The 25,974-nt window shown below is 43.6% G+C and overlaps 1 protein-coding gene and 1 non-coding gene across 2 annotated transcripts in view; both read left to right on the top strand.

Annotated features, from left to right (window-relative positions):
* SORBS1 (sorbin and SH3 domain containing 1) overlaps positions 1 to 25,974 on the top strand; it is a 171,290-nt gene that overhangs the window by 8,153 nt on the left and 137,163 nt on the right. The gene's annotated exons all lie outside the window — the stretch shown is intronic.
* TRNAR-UCU (transfer RNA arginine (anticodon UCU)) lies at positions 2,044 to 2,116 on the top strand. Its single transcript has one exon. It is a non-coding gene; the product is annotated as a tRNA-Arg (tRNA).

Here is a 25,974-nt window from a genome sequence, read left to right as displayed (position 1 = left end):
AAATTATTCCTGTAAACTTCCGAAAACTAAATGCTAGCCAGAATGGAGATAGCCTCTCAATCCTTTTTCATTTTTAGCTGCTTGGCTTTGGGTGAAAGCTCTTCGGACACTGTTGGTCTGCTGGACTGGTCAAGGAAGAGACAGTAGTTCTCATTCTGGTAACCTCCTGGGCCCTTACTGGCCATCTACCCTGGGACAACCCACCCTTCCTAGGCTTTGTTTCGTATATGTAATGAGACTGTGTTTGAATTTCACTCAAACCCCAACAGTCTAGAATTATCATGTTCTGTCATGTGCCCACACACGCAGAGCTGCACATGAGTTCTGGGAAACTCTGGGGACCAACTACATAACCAGTTCTAGGGGGTTAGAGGACCAACATCTCAATGTGAAACCATTAGGTGGTGTTTCAGAAAGTGCTGAGGAGCTCCAGTTCTTTATGTCTCAGCGCAGAAAGAATTCAATGAGAAGCAAAGTGGTAGATAAGAAATGAATAGCATGTTCATGTAACTTACAAGCCATCAAGGTGAGAGAGTGCCACACCCTGAAAACTTTCCTTTATAATCAAAGGAAAAGCAGGGAGGGGGAGAAGACCACCTTCTTTCTCATTCTTGAGTAGACATCACACTTTCATCATTAGCTCCTCCTCCAGGTTGAGCAGGGGAGTTTTCTTGTCTCTATATGGTCAAGCTGATACTATCCTGGCTGTGGACAGGGTCTTTCACGCTGAAATGTCACCTTTCCATAAATTTGGTTTTCATGTGTGCAGCAGCATGATTTGGAGTCATTAACTTACTGAGCTCACTGGGCAGGATGTGGGGCTCATGCCACCATTGTTTTTGGGCATGTCTTTTGCTTCTGTTGCATGGTTTTGTTGCTAAGCAACCCTGCTTTTGGAGAAGGCAATGACGACCCACTCCAGTACTCTTGCCTGGAGAATCCCAGGGATGGCGGAGCCTGGTGGGCTGCCGTCTATGGGGTCGCACAGAGTCGGACATGGCTGAAGTAACTTAGCGGCAGCAGCAGCAACCCTGCTTTCCTGAGTGTTCATTAACTTCAGGGGTCTCCCATATATTTTATATATATATATATATATATATTTTTTTTTTTAAATTTTCAATTCCTTAGTGGAATTAACTATTTAATCACCTATTTTGTCCCTTAACTCTGTCCCTGTAAAATGGAGGAGGATTCCTAATGCCATTTCTTCCTCGTGGTTACCTGGAATAAACACGAGAGAACAATGTATAAGGAGCTCTGTACTCAGGAGCTCACAGTGTCACCCTGAGCTTGCAAGAGAGTTCTCTAGCTCTGTTTAGTAGATGGTGTGGGCAGATGGATTTATCTTCCTGGCATTCTATAGAGTATTTCCATTGATCAGCTCCCAGCCTGTAAGCTGACCCATGTTAACTGGTCAGTCTCTTGGACACTTGAATTTACCAATCCTGAGTGATGCTTTTCCTTTATTTCATGTTAGCAGGTCCAATACCAGTTGCGAACCATCTGTTGGCCATTATGAGTCAAAATTGTTGACCAGAACAAAAAAATAAACGAGTGACAGACAGATGTTAGTGGGGTAAACATGTTAACACAGGGCGATGCCCTAGAGGCCGCTAGGGTGTTTTGCTTGGGGCTGGATCAGCAGTTGGCTCAGGCCGTGCTATGCTGTCCATTGGCTGAGAGCTTATGCTGGCACCAAGAACATGGAAAAATAAATAACTATACACACAGTTTAGTCTAATATACATACAATATATGGAACCTATAGGAGTATGCTTTTTATATTACAAGCATTTATATTGTGTTTTTAGGAAATTTATTTCAGAACTAAGTGGCACTACCATGATTCAGTGCTGCTTGGGTTGGCATTAAATGGACTGTGTGTGTAGGAACAAAGCAGGGACCAGCTGGTGAAGGCCTTGGCATTGTGTTAATACAAAGGATCTTTTTGGCAGAGTCCTAGGCTATGTTCTTGGTTCACATGACTGGAGATACTGTGTATTTGCAACTCAACATCTAAATCTGTTTACTTGTTTGGGGACTTCTCTGGTGGTTCAGTGGTTAGAACTCTGTGCTTCTGCTGCAGGGGGCATAGGTTCAATCCCTGGTCAGGGAACTAAGATCCCACATGCTGAATGGTGCTGCCCCCCACCACCCCCAAAAAAAGTGAGCAAAATCTTGTTTACTTGTTTCTTCAAGCAATGGTTATGGAGTAGTTAATAATATTTGCATAAAACCTTTTGGCATGTGGGTACACACACAGACCTCATCCCACTTAGGTGTGCTGTTTCAGAGTCCAGTCAGAAGCATGGGCAACAGCCTGCATGAATGGATGACTGTGGTTTCTATTTCCTTTTACTTTCTTCTGTATTGATGAGCAGAGGTCCCCACAGCTTGGCCCAGGCTATGTAGGAAGGAGCTGAGACAGGTGGGCAGAAAGGCTGCTACAGAGCAGTGCTTGGACAGGCGTTCCCAGGAGCAGAGGAGGTGGGGAGGGTGGTCTGCTGAGCATGAGTGGGGTGGGTGGGCTGCGGCCGTGGCTCTGAGGAAGATGGAAACTATTTGGAACAGCTGCTGTGGGTTGGGCACCAGGGACCGAGCAGGAGTTGAAAGCAAGGCCTGCTGTGTGACAGGGAGGAAGCCTGTGTGTGAAGCAGGTGTGGCTTGGCCATGTGACTCAGGGGAAGAGGGACAGGCTGGGGGCAGGAGTTGGATGGTTGCTTGGTGGACTGGCCTTGTGTTGGCATGCGCTGACCCTGAGAGTGTGGCTGTATAGGGAGGTGTTAGGATGAACGGCAGAGGGCTGTAGGAGCTCTGGGGTGCTGACGGTAGCTTTTCTTACTACTTTATCTCTGAACTCCCATCATGCGTGCCCTATTGGGCCATTCCTCTCTGGGGATCATTTTGTACATAAGAGTCCTTTTTCCCTTTCCTTTGGTCTATCAACTACTGGGCTGGGCATCACTTCTGGGAAGCTGTTCCTGATTGCCCTCTTTCTATGCTGGGTCAGCTGACTCTTTGCCCTGTCCACATGTCTCTCCCTGCATACTGTAGAAGCTTGTTTACAGGCTGCTGGCATAAGTGATTGGATGGTTCCTTGAGTGCAAGACTGTTCTAGTACTCAGCAGAGCACTGGACATACAGAAGGATTCAGTAGAAGGGGACATGACTGGTTGAGCGGCAGTATTTAGTATAATAGTATAATGGAATGTTAGAACTGGAAGAAAACTATGATGGCAGCTAGTCTAACTCTTTCATTTAATTCTGTTTTCTTATATACATATATTCTTTCCCATCCAGGATATTGAGTATAGTTGCCTGTGCTGCATATACAGTAGTACTTTGTCGTTTATCCATCCTATATATAATAGTTTACATCTGCAATCCCCAAATTCCAATCCTTCCCTCCCTCCACCTCCTGTTTCTATTCCATAGATAGGTTCATTTGTTTCGTGTTTTAGAATCCACATATCATATGGTATTTGTCTTTCTCTTCCTGAGTTACTTTGTTTAGTGTGATAATCTCTAGTTGCATCCGTGTTGCAGCAAATGGCATTTCATTCTTTAAGACTGGGTAATGTTTCATCGTATGTCTACACCACGTCTTCTTTTTGCACTTATCTGTTGATGGACATTGAGGTTGTTTGCATGTCTTGGCTATTGTAAATCTACTCCTTCATTTTACAGTTTGAGTGCCAGGCTTGATGTCACACAGCTTTGCTGGAGGCAGAGCCGGGACTCAGTCACCTCTTCCGACTTCACATGCTACGTTCTTTCCGCTCTAACATAGCAACCTCCAAATTGTCTGCGGATGACTTTCCAGGGTGTGAAGGTGGTGAGTCTCTGCGTCTGCTTCGCGCCCGGGTGCAGCCTCTAATCACTATTCATAGCAGTCATCTCATTCTTCTTGTCGGCAGGAAGACTGCGTCCTGACAGCGCTTTTCCTCCGCGTGCTGCCAGCTTTACGGCAGCTCTTACCTCACTGCTTCCCCTTCCCTTTCCGGGTTTGTCCTTGTTTATCTTTGGGGTGAGCATCAGCAACTGTTTCTAAGTAAACAGAGGAACTGCAGATTCAGGGCTTGTGGTTTCAAATACTCAGTGCTTTTGCTTCAGCCTGTCCCTCCTGGCTGTTGTCAATCCTGCGCCTGACTCCAGATTGCCCTCAACGCGTGTTGAAGACGGGTAGTACCGGGTGGAAGTTTCCTTCTTGGAGCAAGCAGAACCGTCAGGGCACTGAAAGGAGGCGCCTTGGGGGAAAGAGAGAAAGTTACCTCTCAGTTTCCAGACCCATCCCTGGAGTATGGGATACCAGGTGGAGTGTCTAGAAATGCTTGTTTGTATATTTTCCATCTCCAAAATGTGTCTCTGAGCTTTTGGACGGTATCAGAGATTTAGAATGTTCTTTTTAGGGTTAAAGTCTCGGAGCGACAGAGGGTGGGGTGTGGCTAGTTCCCTTACTGCCTGTTCATGAATGATGCAGTTTTGTGAGCTCAGTTTCAGTTCACTGCAGATCGGCTGAACTCTCTGCCCATCTCCCGTGGTCCAAAGTATCTCAGGGTCAGTTCCAGGAATGGAAGGTCCAGTCATTGAGCACAAGGGATGGGTTGACCGGTTTGAACCTTTTGGTTCCTCTGTTAACTAACCAAATAGTATATGATGAAAAAAAAAATGCTCATTTTTGAAAAGTACTCTGAAGACCAGGGTCTTCAAATTCATTACTTTAGGGAACTCTCCAGCACTGCCTTCCACAAGCACCTCCATATTCTACCCCCCCACTTTTAATAGTAAGAGCTAGATGGTGTCCAATGCCCCCTTTAGCCCACTTCAGCTCAAAGGTTCTTTGGCTTCAGATGAGCCCAGCGTCTTTGATATTAGAGGTTTATGAAGTCACTTTAGACCTTCTTGGCTCCCAGCCACTTGGGAGTCTGTTTCGGATTCCCTCTGGGTTGGTCTTGAGTTCCAGGTATTGAACTGAAAGTACATCAGCCAAGGGTTTGGACTGCGTCAGAAGTATTTTGATTTGCTGTATTCTCTGCTTAGCATCTACTCATTTCCTTTAGGGACGTCCCCTTCCTTGGAATAAATGACTCCCGAGGTGCTTGTCTCACTGAGCTAAGAAGACATTCCAACCAGGCGTTTCCATTCAGGGATCTTGGCTTGTCAGTCAGGGTCACTGGGTGAGAAGGACGTCACCAAATTTGCAACGCTCCTGACACTCACTCCTCCCTCTCCCATCCCCTCATCAGCAGTGGTCCTTATGCTGGCCAGTTTTGAGAATGACCACCTTGAGACAGAACCAGCCTTGACGATAGCAGGTGTCAATTGGCAGGTGTTTCTAAGGTGTCAGTGTCTCACTGCAGCATCTCATCTTACCTGAAGGTGTATCCTAAGAGGTATCTCAAGTGGGGGCCTCTCTGTAGCCCCAGCCAGAGCTGAGCTCTCCTCCAAGAACTCCCTAAATGAGAAGGGGCTCTCTTGCAGTTCCAGAGCTGTGTTGGTTGCTGAAGCCAAAGGACCTCCTACCCAGAGGCTCTCTGGGGTTCATCATAAGGACCCTGAGATAGCCAAGACTTGGCTGCCAGTTTTGGTAACCACTTCAGGCTCTTGGTCACATGAAGCATATGGTCAGCCAAAGTACTGCCCCGTCTCCAGTTTCCTCCAAAGAGATGTAGCCTTCACGTTTTCACCTTAATTTCATTTTGTTAGATTTGATTCATTTTATAACCTATGAGCAATTTTATCGTCTTACAAGGTGATGGTCCCTCCCTCATTTGTGTCACCTCCAGATGCATGTTCTTGACCAAAATGAAGAGGGTCGGGCTAAATCCACATGCGGGTGACCTGGTGGCTCAGTTGTCTCTATATAAACCCGCCTAGTTGCTCACATTTCTTTGATGGTATTTGCAAGGACATTATGGGACTCAAGTGAAGTTACACTCAACTGAACTATGAGTCTAATCTAATCTAAAAGGGAATGGTTAATTTGGTTTTTATTCCTAGTGACCCTGTCAGATCTTGTGATGTCTCCAGGCTAGAGATTCTCTGGGTATCTTCTAGAACCTTCCTCTTGTTAATCACTTCCTCATCTTTTAACACCATTCCTTTCTCAGAGGTTTCTGAAGGATTAAGTGATTCATGTCTGACATCTGCTGATACTTCGACTGTGGCTGTCGGTTCTGTGGCTCTGATTCATCTGAGCCTGAAGACCTGATTTGACTTAAAGTGGCTGTGGCTGTGCTCCTGGCTCCACGCCTGTCTTCAGTTTTCAGTCGTTCTTACCAGAGGTGCTTCTTCCTGGATGAGGAACCACCTCTCAGATGGAGGAGGTGTGCAGTACCGGTCGGCAGCTGTTTCTCTGCCTGCTGTCGCATTACAGTAGCTTCCCTAAGCAGGCCTGTTACTTCTTTGCTTTGCTTCTGGCTCTGATCATAAGTTTAAAAAAAAAGGAAAGGAAAAAAACCAAAAACCCACCCTTCACAGTTATTCACATTTCTCCTGTGTTTTAAGTCATTCCAGACATTAGCCTCTGGACTTATCTTCTGACAAATAGTACCATCCTTTTGTTCAGTGTCTAAGCGTTCCCTCCTCCTGTGGCCCAGACATGGAAATTGAGCATTCCCAGTGCTTTGCAGCCCTTTAAAGAACTTTCCGGGGCTTTCCTGACTCCAGTCCTCCCCACCCTTTGGGACTGCAGGAGTTTTCCCTCCGAGCTCAGGTAGCCGACCGCTGCCTTCCCTGTGTGCCCTCCTGAGAAGTTTGCTTCTTGCTGTCACATTCTCTCTAATTTTAAGTGGTGACTGGCTGCCTGGGCTGCCTGGTATAACTGTACAGGGCTGGGTTAGTGACTCACGACAGGGTTCAGTCCTGCTGACCACCCAGAACTTTTATTCCCACCCTGACTCCCCAAGAGACGAACTTTTTGGAACACCCACCCAGGGCTGGGCTGGCCTGGGCTGGGTCCACGGAGCCCTCTGCCAGGGTTGAATTCTCAAGGAGCATCTGGGCCTCTCCTTGAGCTAAGGCACAGAACCAAAGCTGCCAAGCCCCTGGGTCAGAACCAAAGGAAGGGAACAGACCAGGGATGGGCCAGCAGAGAGAATGGACTGCCTGAGCTTGTAGCAGGGCATTTGAGGAAGGGAACAGAAGGGGAGGTTGGAAAGTTTGCTTGTGATAACTTTGAGGGCTCTCTAATCCAGGGGGATGCAGGTAGGGGGGGCATGTCACTTTTCTGGAACTGGGTATTGGAAGAGTGCTCTGAGGCGCATGCTATTTTGGGATGAGTAAGTCAAGGAGCAGCTCTGTCCTGGCGCCTGTAAATGTCTCCCCCTTCCTCATTTTAGGCTTGTCATTCCTGTAAAGAAAAGCACCTTAACTCCATTATTACAGATTCAAGCTAGATTGAAGTTTCTCTTTACTATCTATGTAAAAGGATTTACAGAAAAATCTCAGGGATGTCAACCTAGGGGAGAGCTCTTTTAAGGGCTTGTTTAAAAAAAATAAAGGGCTCGTTTTTTTTTTTTTTTAGGAATGTACATTTGCATACAAACAATGAAAGTGCTAATTAAAATGATTCTCACATAGTCCTTTTGCCGTGTGGGAACTGCTGCTTGGCAACTCTTGTGGAGTGCGAGTGCGTTGGGAGTAATAAAACACTGCTCCTTCCATGCATCTGATCCACAGTGTGAGTGAGTGCCTTTTATTTGCAAGCACCTGTGCTGGAACCAGGGGTGTCGGGGTGGAAGGCCAACCTGATATTTACCCCTCCAGGGTGACATGAGCCCACTGGGGAAGTCCAGGGAGAATCAGGATGAGTTGGTCAGCCGGCTTCTGCAGCTGAAAGCTGAGTAGGAATTAACAAAGTACCTACAAAGTTCCCACCTGTTAGCTTGGTCACACCTGTTCATCTTAATAACTGTCAGCATTCTGACCTGTAGGGCTTTTTCCCCTCCAGGTTGAGGAGTCTAATTCCCCTTTGAAACTATATGCCAACACTTGAAATACTCCTGTCATCATCTTCATCCTCAGTGGCATCAGCTATCGCTGGGCACCTGCTGTGAGCAGCATCTGGACTTGGTGAGCGTGGGTGGGGCTAGTTTAGTACTAGGTGATAACAAAAGCCTTTTGGTTCCACCACCACGTCCTTACCATTTTAAAGAAGTGTGTTAGAACACAGGAGTTGCAGAATAAATATTTGTGGATTGAAATTTTTTAACTTCAGTAAGAGTGCAGAGTCTGGGGAATATCCTGACAGTCCAGTGGTTAGGACTGTGAGCTTCTGTTGCAGGGGGCACAGGTTTGATCCCTGCTCCAGGAACCAAGATCTCCTTACCTTGTGGCATAAAAAGAAAAAAAAGAAAGTGCAGGGTCCGGAGAGGCACAGACCCAATTTCAAATCCTGGCTCCTTGCCATGCATTCTTTATGATCTTGGCTTGCTTGTGACTTAACCTCTGAGCATTCTTTTCCTCATTTGTGAAACTGGGATTAAGGGAAGGAATTCATGATAATTATGATGGGCTACATAGTACGGTGTATAGCAGCACGTACTAGAGACTCAGGCTGCATGTGTGTGCTCAGTTGCTGAATCATGTCTGACTCTTTGCGACCCCGTGGACTGTAGCCTGCCAGGCTCCTATGCCCATGGGACTTTCCAGGCAAGAATACTGGAGTGGGTTGCCATTTCCTCCTCCAGGGGTCTTCCTGACTCAGGGATCGAACTCACGTCTCCTGCATTGGCAGGCAGATTCTTCACCACTGAGCTACCTGTGGAGCCCTCACCTGGAAAGAGTTAGTCTGCCAGAGCTCAGATCCCACCTCCTAGTTGTGCAACCAGAAGCACATTATTGAGCCTCTGTTTTCTTATCCTTAAAACAGGGATAATAACAGTACCTGTGTCAGCAGTCTGTTAAAAGTAAGAATTGTCCAGCACCTTGTGCCTGGCATATAGGGTCATATAAATGTTTGGTGAATTTTAAAAAACTGTAAAACTATTTCACTTGAGTTCTTATAGAATTCCTGTGAGGTTAGACAGGGCACGTATCATTCCCTGTTGCTTATTTGGTTTTTTAGTTATGTTTGAGGGGAAAAAATGAAATTCTTTTGGGTTAAAAGCGAATCTGGCTGGTAAATATCAAAACTGGAACCCACGGTCTTTGCCATAAAAGAGCTTATGGTACATCTATATGTATTTGTCAAGGACACATGGATGTACATGCAAATTTAATACTTCAGTATAATTTCTAGACAGGTGAATAGCAGCTATCCCTCTGCTGCACCTCCTGGCCTCACTCAAACATGCTGTGGTTCCTGCCATGCTGATGTTCTCTGTGAATTACAGCATTGAGCCTCCAGTTTGTTTCTGGGACTTAATGTTGCCCATTTAAACCTCTTCCGGATGCTCACTGCCTTACTGTTGCCTGCTCCCTGGCTGGGCTCCTTTTGGAGATCCTACTGTATTTATGTACCTGATTTCATGAGCCATTTCATTCAGCAGAAGCCCTGGCTAAATAGGAACACTCCCCCTTCCCTTCCCTTTATATTTGCTGTTGAAACTCTTCATTCTTTGTGAGAAACTTAATTATGAAAGCCGTGGATCAGGGAATGTAAAAATAGCTTTAAAATGCTCACATTTGCCAATCTCTTGTCAATCTGTAGGCAGAGAGCTTTAGATTGAAATGTTTTCATGTCTGTTCACAAGCATGAGCACTTCTTAGAACTGCCACAGTGGAAGGGGTTAAAACATAAATAGGATCCTGTATGAGCACTGAAAGGTGCTTTAATACTCAAGTCCTATTTTTGACCTCTGGAATTCAGTTCCTTCCTGTTGCCAGCTGAACCTGGGACTGATGTATTAGATGAAAATATATTCCTATCTTCAAACATAGACAACAGGACATTCTGTCCTCCAAATTTCAGGGTTTGAGTTGGGTGTTGCAGGAAACTTGGCACCCTTTCTTTCTTTTCAAAATAATAAACAGAGATGATGTCGCCTCAGGTTTCATGTGATGGGGCTTAGATACGATTGCCTCATAAAGGCTGATTCATAGACAAATGTGAACTAATTATAGTAACTTAAAAATAATGTCCCTGGTTAAATTTGGCAAAGCAAGATGCCTTGCATGCTTTGTAGGACATGAGCGACTCCGCTTCTTTAGTGGCATGGAGGTGACATGCCCACTTCTATTTTGGCCACACCACAGTTGTGCTGGGTCTCTACCTGTGTCATCTTTATTTTTTAGGGATTTCTCACATGCTCTTATGCACACCCCAAGCCCAAGCATTGAAACACCTTTTATTGCCAGCTACACAAAGAATTCTTTATTGCTACATGTCCACTGCATTTTTAAGAAACAAATGTCTGAGTTGAAGAAAGTGAATGGTGTAATTTTTTTTTTTCTTTCTTAGTTCTAAGCATTTCAGAATCTCTATTATGAAAAATTGGAGGAAGTTATTCACTTCTCTCTATGGAATGAATAGAAAATTGTCAGAAAGACTGTTCTGATCCCTTTTTGTTTACTCACCCTTCCTTCCTTTCTTTTTCTTTTTTAGTTTTAAGATGACTTATTTAAAAAATTTTAATTTTATTGAAGTATATGGTTGATTTACAATGTTGTGTCAGTTAGTTTCAGGTGTACTGCAAAGTGATTCAGTTATACATATACATGTATTCATCCTTTTTTAGATTCTTTTCTCATATAGTTTATCCCAGAATATTCTACTTACCCTTTCTACTGGGAATTAGGTTGGAAACCGTTTCACCATGATTCTCTTCAAATGATCTTTGTTTTTGAGTTTGCCTTAAAAACATAGATATGACCATGTTCAGAATTCAAAAATTAGAAAAAGATTTGTAGTAAAAAGCGAATCTTCCATCTCTTCCATTGTTGTTTCAGCATCAGTTGTGGGCACCAGTTTCTTGTGTACTATTGTGGAAATGTTCTCTGTGTTTTAAATATGTATGTATGTATATTTTCCTCCTACAAAGGACAACATACTGTCCACGGGGTTTTGAACTTGGCTTTTCTATTTAATCATCATCTCAGAAATCATTCCATCTTGTATTTTGAGCTACTTCATGATCTGTTATTTCCATTGAATAGATGTCATAACACACCAACAGTGGCCTGGGAATGTCGTTTCGGTTGTTTTAATCCTTTGCCGGTGAAATCATGGAATAGCGTTATCTCGTACATCTGCTGTAGGATAGGCAACCTGTCTCAGTGCTGATAAGTGTGGGCACTGAAGCCCAAAGGCCTGGATTTAAATCCTCCTTTCTCCATTTACTGTTGAACTATTTTGTCTTGGTTACTTTATCCTTCTGTGCCCCATTTCTAAGAGAGTATTTATCTCATAGGTAGGAGGTAATGATTAAAGACACTGATTTATGTAAAGCTTACAGACCAGTGCTGGGCATGTAGACAGGTCTGTATTTAGTAATGTTAGTCATTTTGAGTGATGTGGGAACACATGGATCCTGTACTTACCTCTGCATGTTTCTGAACCACTCCTAGTGGCTTTCAGAAGCATAATATAGTTTTTGAATCTGTGGGTTCCTTCTCTCCTAAGTATACTGAAATGTTCACCCTTCCCTCCCTCTATTCTGTGTTGCTTTTGTGTAGTATCCTGGAGGAGAAAACAGAAGATTATATTTCAGGCTGTTGTACTAATATGTCCAAACCCCTTCAAAGGCATAAAGTGTATTGCCAGTGGTGATAATTTTTAACAAATGGTCCAAACTTTCCCCTCATACATATCTAATGTAGAGCTTAACGAATACTTACATTTTACATTTAGGCAAATATATAGCTTGTGTGTGTCTATGTCTGTCTGACTCAAATTTATTTAATTTCAGTGTATTTTAAATTATAAGTCCAATCTTTGGCAAAGACTGGAGCATATACTTACTCTGTTTTAGTTGACTTTGGAAGTCACAGGGTCTGTGTTACCTGTACATCTTACATCATCGAAGGCCACCACTTTTGGATTCAGACAAGCCAGAGCTAAAACCCCCATGTTGGCGTGTGACCTGGGGCAAGTCACTTGTTTCCTTCTCTGTAAATGGAAGCATTGATCCACCATAGAGGACGTTATGAGGGTGACAGAGAGTGGGCAGGTGCTCATGAACCATCTGCCATCCTACCATCCCCTCCTGCATCCCTCTTCTCACTCCCCTGGAAATCACCACCTCCACCCTCAGCTCTTCATCTTCACTCTCCTCAGGACTTGCCCTCTGATTTATCCCGTGTTTTCTCTGCCTTAACTGGAAGGGCAGTTCGTGTCTCAATTGGCGTCCCTTGCATCCTGTCTTAGGTTCACTGAATGTTAGGAGGGAAAGGCCGTCTTGCTGCATCTCTACCCCAGTGAGGGCATTACTGTTTCACTGGAAGCAGCAGCTAGGGACAGCATCGCAAGACCGGAGTTAGGGGCCACATGGACCTGATCACAGAGGATGGCATTTTCACTCTTGCACATTCCTTGGAGCAACTTTGCTTTAGCCAAGTTCGGAAGCTTATATTCCCAGATAGTCTTTTATTGGAAGGGTGGGGGGTGAAGAAAATGTCTAGAAACTTGCATGTCCTCAAAGCCCCATTAGAACGGCACTTGCAGCAGTTTTGACTGTTTCACACCCTCTAAGAAAAGAATGAGCTTGCAGTCGTAGTGGCCAGCTGACCTTGGGCTTTGCTTTAATGTCCTGGCGGTGGGCTGCTGGGTACCAGGTGAGAGGATGAGCACGGTGAGTGAGCGGGAAGACCTTTGCTGGGTCCTCCAAATCACTTACTTGGAGGGGAGCTTCTCTATCTGTGTTAAGTGTTTTGCTGTGGATTTTTTAAATAGCAGTCACACCCATATTCAAATATAAGAACCAGGGTGCTCTCCAGAGATATGAGACCAGGTCCCTTCCAGCTACGAAAGGCTGTGACTCTACAAACAAATATTTGGGCAGTACCAACTATCGTTGCCACTTGGAATGCTCCCCTCCTCCTTTTTCACTTGGGCCTTCCTGTCCTTTAAGGTCTAGTTTAGCTCCCAATGTCCAGTTTTTCAGTCTGGACTCTGGGCTGTTGGATTTGCTGTATGGGTTAGACGTAGCCTTGTGTGCTGAGCTGTTAGCTATTAACCTTGTGGCCGTTTAGGCGTTTTCCTGTGTTTATGCCCTGGCTTCCCCACTAGGTCCTCAGTCTCTGGGCCAAGGCCCTCTTCACCCTTGTACCACTACGGGTGGGTGTAGTGCAGGGGTTCTCACTGCTTCGAGCATTGCCTGAAAGCTACTTGGAAACCCATACCAACCTCGCTGAATTAGAAATTCTAAGTGGGATTCGGCCATCTGCAGTTTAACAAGCACACCTGGTGATTCTGCTGGGCAGTGAACTTAGCGAGCCTCAGCTGTAGTGGGAGGAGCAGAGGTTTGGGGTCTGAGGCGTGGGTTTGAAGCCAGCTCTGCCCTTTATAACTGACCTGTTTTTAGGAAAGTGAATTTTTCCTCTTTCCCCATCCTGGGGTGTTTTTCAGAAATCTGTTCTGCACGATGTTAATGGATGCTCTAAGAATAAGAATGGGCAAGGGGTTCTGTGGCCAGATAAGTTGGTGAAATGCTGTTTTAGTGAATTTCAACAGGATTCTTTATGACAGTGCTTCTCAGATGCCTAAGTGTCATTGAGGGTCACATGGAAAGTTGTTGCAAACTTGTTAGATTCTGTAATACCTTTTCTTTTACATACCTGCTAACTTCTCTGGCAGTGGCGTTTTGTGGGACACGTTTTGGGAGATGCTGGTCTAGGTGATCTATACCTCAAGGCTGGAGATTTTATGGCCCTGCCGATCTGTGAGGAATTCAGAAGCTTGAAATAGGGGTCAAGCTGGCCATGATGACAACTTATGGTTTGAGTCAACCAGACTTACATATCATGTCAGTGTTCAAGGTGTTGTGTAACTACATGTTGAAGAATACAGGGTTGTATATTTTTTTAAAGCAGCAAGTTCTTCTCAGGGTAGAAAGCCAGATATCAGGGGAGAGCAAGGGAAGACGAATTAAGGAAAATGTCACTTACTGAGCATATTGGAGTCCTGGCAGGAAACACACCACAGTCAAATCGGGTAATTTAAGAAGATCTAAATAAGTGAACTATTTATAAAAGGTGTGGGCAGAGTTTGGGAAAAGCGGCTTTGGTCAGTGCAGGACTTGGATTCCTCTGTGTATGCAAGGTTTATGTATGTTGCATTTAGTCCTCATACTGATCTCAAGGATAAGTTCCTATTATTTCACACTTTGCAGAGGAGGAAAGTGAAGCTCATAAAGGCAAGGCATATTACCCGGAGGTAGCAGCTGGGAAATGGAGGCAAACTTCACACTGCCCTGCCAGCCTCTCAGCCCCCGGGTTCCGCTCCACGCTTCTGTAGGCAGAATATCCCCTGTGTCGTCAGTCTTTCTGCATGTGGGGAAGCTGATGACACTGCTCTCTGAAGCTCATGTTCTGAGCTAGAACCAGCAGACGGGAGAAAATAGTGCTTTGGACAAATATATAAATTAATAAGAAAAGTATGCAGATTACATATATGGGCAAGAAAGATGTAAACCTGTAGTTTCCACGTCTAGGTGGGTTGGGGCTATGGAAGTCTGTCTTCCATCCTTTTGGGGGATCCGTCCCATTCTAGAAAATGTTTTGGGGGGATATGGGAACCATTGGAAGGGCATGAATGAGACAGCTTAGCTTGAAGGGGCTAGGAGGAGGTAGAGGAACGTTCAGACATATGGCACAGCTTGGGAAAGGCTTGGCTGTGGGAGTGGAAAGAAAGGGCGCTCTATTCATAGGTGCCTTATCCAAATGGAGATGGTGCCAGTGGTGGGAGGTGGGCAAGTGGTTGGGAGAAGCAAGAGATGTCATGAGGGCCTCTCAGGGTGCCCCTGGCTCCAGTTTTCATATTGGGGTCACACTGGTCCAGTGAAGTCTCTTTAGTCTAATACCTTTGTTAGAAGATTGTAAAGGTTGACTTTTCTAAGAACTGACCTTTTACTTCCTTCAGGAAGTTTCAGAGTACGTGAATGTCTCATGTCTCTAATGCCCGAATAAAATATAAAAGTCATGTCTCTGAGGAGGTTCCTTTCTTCCCTGTCGCTTTGAATTTGGGCTGGTTTTTAATGCTTAACCAGAATATAGCTTATGATCAAGTCCCCTTTATTCCAGAAAACAAAACCACCTCTCAAATAGTGTGCACAACACATCTGGTAAAAATAACAAGTCAGTTGGAAAACTGTGATTCTCAGATGCGCCCTCCGCCCCTGCATTAGCAGGGAGTCACTGGAGTAAACCTTTATTTCCTGTTGCTTCCACACAGCAGTCCTTCACGGAAATATTTCGCATGTTTCCTTAGGCAGCAGGGAACCTTGAAGGGCAAACAGTGCTGAGGCCCCAGATAGGAATGGAGATGCTGTTTGCCCAACAGCACCTCAGGTTGTAAAGAGAGCCTGCCCAGGCCTCAGAGCTTTGAAGCAGCGCCAGGCTTCTGGCTCCAGAACTGCTAAAATCTTCAACTCTCCCCCAGGCATGAACGAGGCTGAAACCTGCCGCACCTCCGGCTCCTCTTACAAGAGAGATGTTTTAAAATGGTCTTAAATGTCAGATGTATTTTTTTTTAACAACATGGCACAGACTTCTCATAAATTATTCCTCAGTAAAATTTTAATAGGAATGCTTAGGAAATTCTGAGTTCTAGTCAATGGAGTTGTTGGTAACTTGGACAACTGTTAGCCCCAGATCTTCCCACTTTTTCTACCCCAGAACTCACTGAAGAAAGTTAGTATGAAATAATCTTCCTGAAACCATACTTGAGGGTTTCAGGAAAATTATTTCTTGATGATCGAGATCTTGGGTTCTATCCTTATAATGCCATATGTTAGATCAGTGTGATAATCCAATACTTGACTATTTTTGAATTAAAAGAGCCATTGAAATGGTTCAGTTTGGTAATCATAGAAAGTGTAGCAGCTGGAGTTCAGTGTTTTCTGACTTCAAAAAAAATATCTAGAAACAATTTTTTTAAAGAAATCCGTGATACCTTGTCATTTGCTTCTTTCTCATGGAAATAGGTAATTAAAGATTCTGCTTGGGGAATCTACATTGCTGCTCAAGCTGGGTCTGCTGTCACCTTGGGTGTACATGGAGGGCTTTGACAGATAATGTGTTGCAACTACAGCCGTCCACAGGCTCGGTTCTAAGTTCATGGGTGGATGCTGCTGGGAGTGAGCTTGTGAGCTTTCTCTTTATGGGTTCCCCATTGTTTAAATCTTATGTTTATTTTTAATTAAAATGCTTAACTGATTTCATTTAGTTACTAAAAACTGGAATCTGGGTGGACCTTTACATTGTGAGTTGGTACAAAGAGAAGATTGCGGACTGTGCTGTCCTAAGAGTCTGGAACATATGACACAAGCCAGGATTGTCATCATCGCCTAAAGTAATGCTCTCTAGATACCTTCTGGCCCATAGAAAGGAAATTGTACTGAGGATGCCAGAGTATTTAATTTCATAATATTTCTTATTCTTCAAAAGTTGGACTTCTTCATCTTCTTAGGCTGCTGTAACAAAGTGCCACAGGCTGGGTGACTTATAAACAGCAGACACTTACCTCTTACAGTTCTGGAGACTAGGAACTTCAAGGTCAAGGTTCCAGCAAGGTCTTCCACCTGGAAGAGGGCCCTCACCTCTTCCAGGTTGCCTGCTTCTTGTTATTGCCTCACATGGCAGAAGGGCTGGGTGCTCTCTGGGGCCTCTTTTATAAGGGGATTAATCTCATTCATTAAGGCTCTGCCCTGAATCTAAGCACTTTCCAAAGGCGGCACCTCCTAATATCATCACCTTGGGTGTGAAGTTTTCAACATGTGACTTTTGCAGGGAAACAGAACATTGCAAATCTTAGCAATCAGTATATTTCACTATCTAGAGCATTCTGTTATTTCTTTGTATATAGAAAGTTAGTATCATGAAGAATTTTTCATAGTGAGGATATATTTCTTAGTATCATTTGCATTTTTTTTTGGCTGCATCACACGCAACATGCAAGGTCTTAATTCCCCCACCAGGGATTGAACCCGGGCCCTGGCAGTGAACGCGCCTGGACCATCAGGGAATTCCCAGAATTTTGCTTCTCTTGAAACGTGACATTAGCATGACACTGAGCTTACCGTTTGGTCTGTAGAACGGTAAAGCAGGTTAGCTGTGGTTTGACTCGGGGCAGTATCTTTCGGGGGAAGCAGTGCTGAAGTGGGAGTTAAAAGCCCGAGTTTCATTCCTGTCTGGGTCACAGACTCACTCTGACATCATGGGCAGCCTTCTCTTTCCCCACCAAAACTGTTTTCTCATCTAATACAGTAAAGATTATTTCCAAAGATTCTAAGGTCCTTCATAGCAAAACAGACCCGATGATGATTTTTACTGAATGCTTTACACTATGTAAGGTACTGAGAGAATTCCAAATAAGTGTGAGTCTGCTGAGAGTTTTAAAAGGTTCTTCCTTGTTAGATAAAGCAAAAACTCAAAACATCTGTTGACCATCCTGCAAGAGGAGATCCCTGCAAAGAGCAGAGAAAACGCCAGAATGTGTATAGTTCTCACCTCTCCCCCTTCAGAGAGTCATCTCTGCTTTACAGAGGAATAAACGATACAGGAGCTGTCACGTGAGTGGGAGAAAGAGTGGACAAGACTGTGGGTGCCCTGATTCCCGAGGGACCATGGTCATTGATCAAGCCTGTGCACTGTGCCTGGCTTTGTGCCAAGGGCTTCACCTGTATTATCCCAATCAAGTCTTGTGGTAGCCACTTGCGATCACCCCGTTTTGAGATGAGGAACCCAGGTAACTTGCCCACGGTTGCACATCCACTAAGTGGAAATGATAATTGTCATTAAGCCTATATTCTTTTTTAAAAAGATTTAATTGATGTATAGTTGATTTATAGTGTGTTAATTTCTGCTGTATAGCAAAGGGATTCAGTTATACAGTAGGACCTTCTTGTTCATTCTCCGTATAGCAGTTTGCATCTGCTAATCCAGACTCCCAGTCCATCCTACCTCATGCTCCCTCCTCCCTTGGCAACCACATGTCTGTTCACGATGTCTGAGTCTGTTTCTGTTTTGTAGATAAGTTTATTTGTGTTGTATTTTAGATTCCACATATAAGTGATGTGTTTGTCTTTCTGAGTTCACTTACTGTGTCATCTCTTGGTCCATCCATGTTACTGCACATCGAGGCTGCATTCTTAATCAGTGCCTCTGAGGGAAGGCAGGGGCGTGGGTAGAGAGGCAACAGGCTTCTCATTAAAGAGAAGCATGGAATTGCCAAGAGTTAGTGGTGGGAGGAAATGGGACGTTTATGACCATGGGCTACCTACACTGACCTATTACGTTAGGGTCCTCTTCCCTTGATAACTGGTAACTGCCTTGCTGGGCTGTAGGGAATACTGCCCCTGTGAAGGCTGTAGCCTAAGCTTGACCACGGACACTCCTTCCAGTCCCCCTCCAGCACTTCTGCCAGCATGAGAATGAGCCATGTGTTTACTGGAACTTGCGATAATAGCCACTTGAGTTGACAAGAGTCAAGGGAGTAAACAGCAGGTCTGTTTGGGATTTGATGACGATGCCAGCATCGTAACTATGAACAGGTTTAAAATTTTTTCTTCAAATGTCCACAAACTTGATTTAACCTTAATATTTTCCTTTTAGTATCTCCCTTCTAGCACTGATCCAGGCTCTCAATCTGCTTGTGGCTAGGAATTTGCAGAGACAAACAATTCTAGTTTTGGAATTGGTGCCGAGAAAGGCTCAGAGTGAACACTGTGAAGAGTCCTTAATTAACTCTCAGTTCGTGTCGTGGACCAAAGGGGTCCCTTGTCTCTGCTCACAAGCCTCAGTCCAGGCTTCTGTTCACTGTCACACTCTCAGCAGCCAGCAGTGGACCAAGGCCAAGCATCACGTGGCTTAAAAAAAAAAACACAACAAACCAACCCAAACCCTGTCCTGCTTTTTGCAAGCCCCTCGAGGGCAGCGCCTCTGTTCCTGTCTGCAGCTGGCCTGAGCACAGTGTGGGGATGAAGCAGACACTTGGGAAAGGCAGGGTGATTGTGCAGAATGCCGTTGAGCAGTTTCAAGTCATTACTACAAAAGCGAGTGTACTAGGAAGGCACCCTTAAAATGAGCAGAGCAGTGTAGACACACCTTTACAGAGTGAGGTCGTAGAAAAGAGCCTGGAATTTAAGGTCAGGTGGGGTTTTCTGTCATGACTCCACCACATCCTGGTTATGTGACCCCAGAGAAGACACTGGGCCTTTGCCTGCTTTCGCAGTTGGCAGCACAGTCCATATATCATAAGGTTAGCGGGTTAAATGAGCCCTTGTATGTAACATGTGAAGCATAGTGCCCGTGCTAAGAGGGGGCTCTTGGTGATAACATTAGTTGTGTTTAATTTATTACTAAGGAAAAAGGATCAGACTGGGCTAAAAAGAAATGTGAAGCAGAGCTTGAATATATGCTCCCCATCCCCAAATTTTACTTTTTTTTTTTTTTTTGGCCAAGCTTCAAAGCTTACATGATTTTGGTTCTCTGACCAGAGATTGAACCTGGGCCCTTGTCAGTGAGAGGGCAGAGTCCTAACCACTGGACCGCCAGGGAATCCCTCTTACCCCCAAATTAAAGTTTATGTGTTACAGAGGTATAGTCCTGAATACCTAGCAGTTACCTGGATCAGAAACAAGTTCACCCGGGTATGAGTGATATTTGTGGCAGTTTGGTCCTACAGATTAAGAGGTTGTGCTGGGTGCTGACATTTTGGATCTTTAATGTTCAGATGTTTAGTTCTGTGCTTATATTTCTTTCATGTTTTAAAAAATGAACTTGATAAATCTAAAAAAAAAATTACTCTTGAAATGAGATGAAAAGGGAATTCTTCTTAAAAAGCTTAGTACTCAAACAACCACTTTTGATTTTTTGGGGGGGTTTTAATTGCTTTCTGTAAGAAACTTTCCTGTTGCTGTATAATTAATAAGACTGTATTTAGTGGAAACACATTAGAAGTTGGGAGTTTGAGTCTGATATAAGGGGAGAACTGTCCCCTAACAATAGCATGATAGAATAAATTATTAATGGACTATTAGAAATCAAAGCCTGTCGAATTAAAAAATAAACATTTGCTCTTTAGATGTGTTGCTGGATGTGTCCAAATACATCTTTTTCTAGGTTAGAGTCATTTTATGAGTTATGGTATGAAATCATCCTACCTTTGTGTACAATTGAATTCTTTGCTTTCTCAGACATCCAGTTTAGGAATATTTAAGCTAATAGACTCGTGTACTCAGAGCTGCTTCCTCATTCGGAAACCCCGTGCCAGACTGTGTACAGATGGGGAGCAGTCATGCCTGGCAGGCCCTGCAAGTGGAATTACATTTGCACATTGTTTTATTCACTGTGAACATTTTGCAGGGAAAAAATGAAAAACTGTCACCCTGCTTAAGTGAAGTTCTGACACAATCAGTACAAATTATAAATTATGTTTAAAGTGATGTAACATGCTCATGGTAGTTTTCGGCTTTGTGGTCAGCTCTGTGCGAGAGCTGTGGGAGTCTCATACTTGGTGATACAGTTGTTGTTCAGTCGCTCAGTGGTGTCCGACTCTTTGCGACCCCGTGGACTGCAGCACACCAGGCCTCCCTGTCCTTCACCATTTCTCGGAGCTTGCTCAAACTCATGTCCATTGAATCGGTGATGCCATCCAACCATCTCATCCTCTGCTGCCCCCTTCTGCCCCTGCCCTCAATCTTGCCCACCATCAGGGTCTTTTCCAATGGGTCAGTGCTTCACATCAGGTGGCCAGAGTGTTGGAGCTTCAGCTGGGCACATTGACCAGTGTTTCTCAAATGATGGTCTGAAACTGTATGTCAGAAAAGCAGATTCTGGGGCCTTCTTGGAACTTCTCAGTCAACATATCTGAGAGCAGAACCTACAGTCTCCATTTTAAACAGGTACCTCCCCTGTTTATCAACCTATGGCAGTATTGAGACCTGCAAAAATTATTTTAGTTACCAGAATTGAAAATGGTTTAAAATCTGGATAATTCAAATTTATAATGAAAATTAAAATACAAATTAAAAATTTGGTGGAAAGGCACATATGAGAAACAATTTTTAAATACCTCCTGCTTTTTTCTGAATTCTCCAATTCATTGAGTTGACTGGGAATAGCATTGCAAGTTGGACTTTAAAATACTTTCTCAATAGCCATAAGAAGAAAACTTACATTTAAGAAAATCGTTGGTTATTAAGTCACTTGTGAATTTATAAAAGTATCTTTGGAGGAAATTACTGAATTTGGAGGAAATTGCTACCTCATATCAATCAAAAGCTAAAACCAGTATTTTATTTAATTTAGGGATAGACGAGAAGAGACAGTTCTCCACAAAAAAGGCAATGATTGTTCTATTAGGGGTCTTCCAACCACATAGTTACACAAAACAGCATTTTTGGCTTCTATAGTAATGAAATGAAAGCCAAAAGATGTCAGTTTTTGTCTTGCCATACTTGGTTACAGATCTATCTTTATTTTAAAAGGAAAAAAAAAAGATCAAGACATAAGAGCAGCTATCACTTAGATTATCTTAAAGTTCTTTGACTTCAGAATGATTTCACATGTCTATATTTCAATATAATTTCGTACTGTCATTTGTGTAGACTTCAAAGATAGGCAAAACAAATGAAATAAAGATTTAAATACAACTTAACCTCTGTTTAGAAAGACAAAGATGATATCACTTAATATGTGAAATCCAAAAAAAATTATACAAATGGATCTATTTACAGAACAGAAACAGATCCAAAGACATAGAAAACAAACTTATAGAAACCAAAGGGGAACGGGAGGAGGAGGATAAATTAGGGGTGTGAGATGAACGGATACAAGCTACTATACATAAAACAGATAAGCAACAGGGGTTTACTGTAGAGCACAGGGAGCTATATTCAATGTCTTGTTCAGTCGTGTCCGACTCTGCGACCCCATGAACCACAGCACGCCAGGCCTCCCTGTCCATCACCAACGCCCGGAGTTCACCCAAACTCATGTCTGTTGAGTCGGTGATGCCATCCAACCATCTCATCCTCTGTTGTCCCCTATCTCCTGCCCCCAGTCCCTCCCAGCATCAGGGTCTTTTCAAATGAGTCAGCTCTTCGCATCAGGTGGCCAAAGTATTGGAGTTTCAGCTTCAGCATCAGTCCTTCCAAAGAACACCCAGGACTGATCTCCTTTAGGATGGACTGGTTCGATCTTCTTGCAGTCCAAGGGACTCTCGAATCTTCTCCAATGCCACAGTTCAAAAGCATCAATTCTTCGGCGCTCAGCTTTCTTTATAGTCCAACTCTCACATCCATACATGACCACTGGAAAAACCATAGCCTTGACTAGATGGATCTTTGTTGACAATATCTTGTAATAACCTATAATTGAAAATAATCTGAAAAAGATGTATAAATATATATATATATAACTGAATCACTTTGCTATTCACCTGAAACTAACACAATATTGTAAATCAACTGTCCATCAATTAAAAAGAAAGTCAGACTTTTGGAAGCAGTGGGAAAATGAGTGGGTTGACCTGAGAGAACAGCACCAAAACATACACATTATCATATGTGAAACAGATAGCCGGGGGAGTTTGATGTATGACGCAGGGGACCTAAAGCCAGTGCCCTGTGACAACCTGGAGGGATGGGGAGGGGAAGTGAGGAGTGGTGGTGGGGGACACATGTATGGGGACACGTGTGTGCCTATGGCCTAGTCATGTTGATGTATGGCAGAGGCCATCACAGTATTGTAAAGTAATTATCCTCCAGTTAAATGAATAAATTTTTAAAAGTCAGCGGTAAAGAATCTACCTGCAATGCAGGAGACTTGGGTTCAATCCCTGGGTCAGGGAAGCTCCCTGGAGAAGGAAATGGCAACCCTCTCTGGTATTCTTGCCTAGAGAAGGAGCCTGGTGGGCTGTAGTCCATGGGGTTGCAAAGAGTTGGGCATGACTTAGTGACTAAACATCCAACGTCCGATAGAGTATCAAAAAGAAAAAGGCTGCAAGGATCAAAAAACCCACAAAAACAAATAGTAAACAAGCCCTTCTACTTAGTGAAGAATTCTGTGTATATTTCTGTCTATATAATGTAAATAATTCTTGTAGAGAATTGATCTTTTTTTCCCCTGTTAAAATACTGCCTGGCTGGTCTGTTCATCTGCCTCATTTTATTCATCTTTGGGTTTTCCCTGCCCCTCTTCCTCCATCTGTCCTTCTTCCCTGATGACAGTGAGGCTGAAGTGGACTGGCATGTGGACCCAACACATTCTATGGAGAACCACACTTTATTTCCAGCCAGGAGCAGAGCAGAACTCTGAGGATGGTTTCCTTATCTTCTGTAAGCCGGCCTGAAATCTCCCTTCTAGCACTGATCCAGGCACTCAATCTACTCTTGGCTAGGAATTTCCAGAGCCTTGGCGGGGTCACCCTTTGCCTTTCCCGGCAGCTGGTTTCACTCTGAATTTAATGAGGGAGCTGAGCTGAGTGGCCAGAGAAGGGTTTCCCGCCTGGCATTTCATTGGAAGGGCTCGGGCACTTACTTGTCCATGTTAAGTGAGTAAATGCTGATTGCTGGGAGACTCCCAAGAAAGGACCTTCCCAGCCAGTTCTCCTCTGCTCAGCGTCTCGGGCACATTCCTGAGCCCTCCTGCTCCTCCCTCCTCTCTCTTTGGACTTCGGTGTTCCCGGCAATGAAGTAGGAGTGTGAGTATTTTCAATTCCACGTATATGTAACTGGGATTTTCTGTCCCTGTTCAACTGGTTGGACTTGACAATTTAGCAAAGCCTTGTCAGAGAACTTTGTGTCGTCCTGGATTTTGTGCTTCCCAAGATCTCACTGCACCAGCTTTCTCTGTGTTTAAATTTGCCGGCTAGTTTTTTGAGCTGTGATGTTAGCAGATGGGAATTAGAAATGCTTCATACCATGCTGAGAGTTCAAGTATTTCTCATTTTTGTTTCAAGAGTTTTAGCTTACCTTTTAGTTTCCCCCCCTCCCCCCTTATAATCTAGTGTGTTTAGCTTGGCTTTACATTTTTACATAAGAGAAAACTTATTTATCTTTGCACTTTTATTATTAGATAAGAAGAGTCTATAATTATATGGTTCTTAAACTAGATTCCCTTCAGACGTGTAATTATATTCACCAATGTATTATATTCTCAGTCCCCCAAAAGGGAGCTTTGGTATTTGTGGAAACCAACCCAAGAGTTCTAAAGTTACATATTTATGAAAGACTTTTGTTGCATATTTAAAGGGTGGGAGTGATTTCTGCATGGGGCCTTTATCCTTTCTCCCATCTCTGCAGTCTTCTTAAAATGCCCTCTGTTTAGAATTTTGAGGGATTGATTTCCAGACATGTAAGACTTACTGTAAATTTAAAATAGAAGAACCACACTATTCAGTGCCTCGCATTAGTGAACTTTTATTGAATGAAATAATGGGTTCAGAAACACCAAAGGGCATTTGATGGCAGATTTGCCTTAATGATTTATTTTTTTTTGCGAAGAGAAAGCTATTATTTCCTAGCCTTGTACTTGTATATAAGATTTTTTTTACTTTAGTTTGAGACATTGGACTTACTATAAATGTTATGAAACTTTAGATGTTAATTTTGTACTGCTGCTTTTTCAGAGGGAAGAGCAAAGTGAAATTTTAAGAAGGAATTTAAAATAATATTGTTGTATCCTCCTGACTTACAGACTCATGTGGTAACAGATGCCTAGCTTCAGGGAGCTTAGCTTCTAGAGAGCACAGTGGGACCACGGGCATAGAAGCTGTGACTCGTATGGCTGGCTTGGCTCTCCCCTGTGTCCTCTTGAAAGGGCTTGGCAGGGTGGAGATTCTTTGTTTCAGGGAGCGTGTGTGACTGGTTGTAGTATTCTCTCATCTTGATGGATTGGTCTGGACTTCAAGACTCATAACATTTGGAAATTGTGGTCCTTTCCAGCCCTGAAATTCTGTGATGCTCTGAGTCCCTCGGCCCCATGAAACCTTGTTAAAGACAGATCATATTGCATTCCCACCCACCCACTCTTTTTTTATTTATTTGTTTATTTAAAAGATTGTAGGTGGCCAAGGCCACCGCTCGCACTGATGTCCTGTAACCTGCAAAGTTTTATGAAAAAGTAGGGTGCTGGGTGGGGCTGCCACACGTTTTATGCTTTCTGTTCAAGGCACAAAGCCTCATTTCTTGGCATTGCCGTCCCCACTTCAAGCAGAATCCCAGTAGACAAACTGTTACAGTAAAGTAGTGACTAGTTAAAGCCTTTTATTAAACCATATTTCTACTCACCTCCAATTCTCCGAATATTGGGAGAATGAGACAGATGGGAAATAGACCAATTATGTCAATGTGACCATTTATTGAGTTCTCACTGTGCTATGTGGGTAATGCACAGGAGGGAAATTAATCCTTATAGGAGGCGAGTTAGTGCTATTTTAATCCCTGTTTTGCATGTGGCAGAAAGCTGAGGTTCATAATGTTAAAGTCACTGCCTGAACACCTAGAACTTTTTGCTGATAGTTGACTGAGGGATTTAATGTTCTCTTAGGAGCTCAGCATCATCATCTCATTCTCCTGTCCCCAGTCCTACGATGAGTGTGATTGAATACCTCGTTCTTTTCTTCCAGTGTCTTATTTATACATTATGTTATGTGAGTTGTGAAGGCAAGGTCATTTTGTGTTGAGAACTGTTCTCTTTGACATTTGTTTGAAAATGAACTCTTAAGCACCCCAGTCATCTTTTATTTTCGTGGTTGCTGTTGTGTCCCTATTTGGTTAGCAAGCTGGTCTGAGTTCTAAAAGGATTTTTGACATCTTTTACTTTTTGATAATTCTATGTTGTCAGCCACCAAAGCAATTGAGCAGAAAAAAG

Source organism: Capricornis sumatraensis, chromosome 23 (genome assembly GCF_032405125.1).
Source record: "Capricornis sumatraensis isolate serow.1 chromosome 23, serow.2, whole genome shotgun sequence".
NCBI classification, from domain to species: domain Eukaryota; kingdom Metazoa; phylum Chordata; class Mammalia; order Artiodactyla; family Bovidae; genus Capricornis; species Capricornis sumatraensis.
This window is presented reverse-complemented; position numbering and strand designations above follow the sequence as displayed.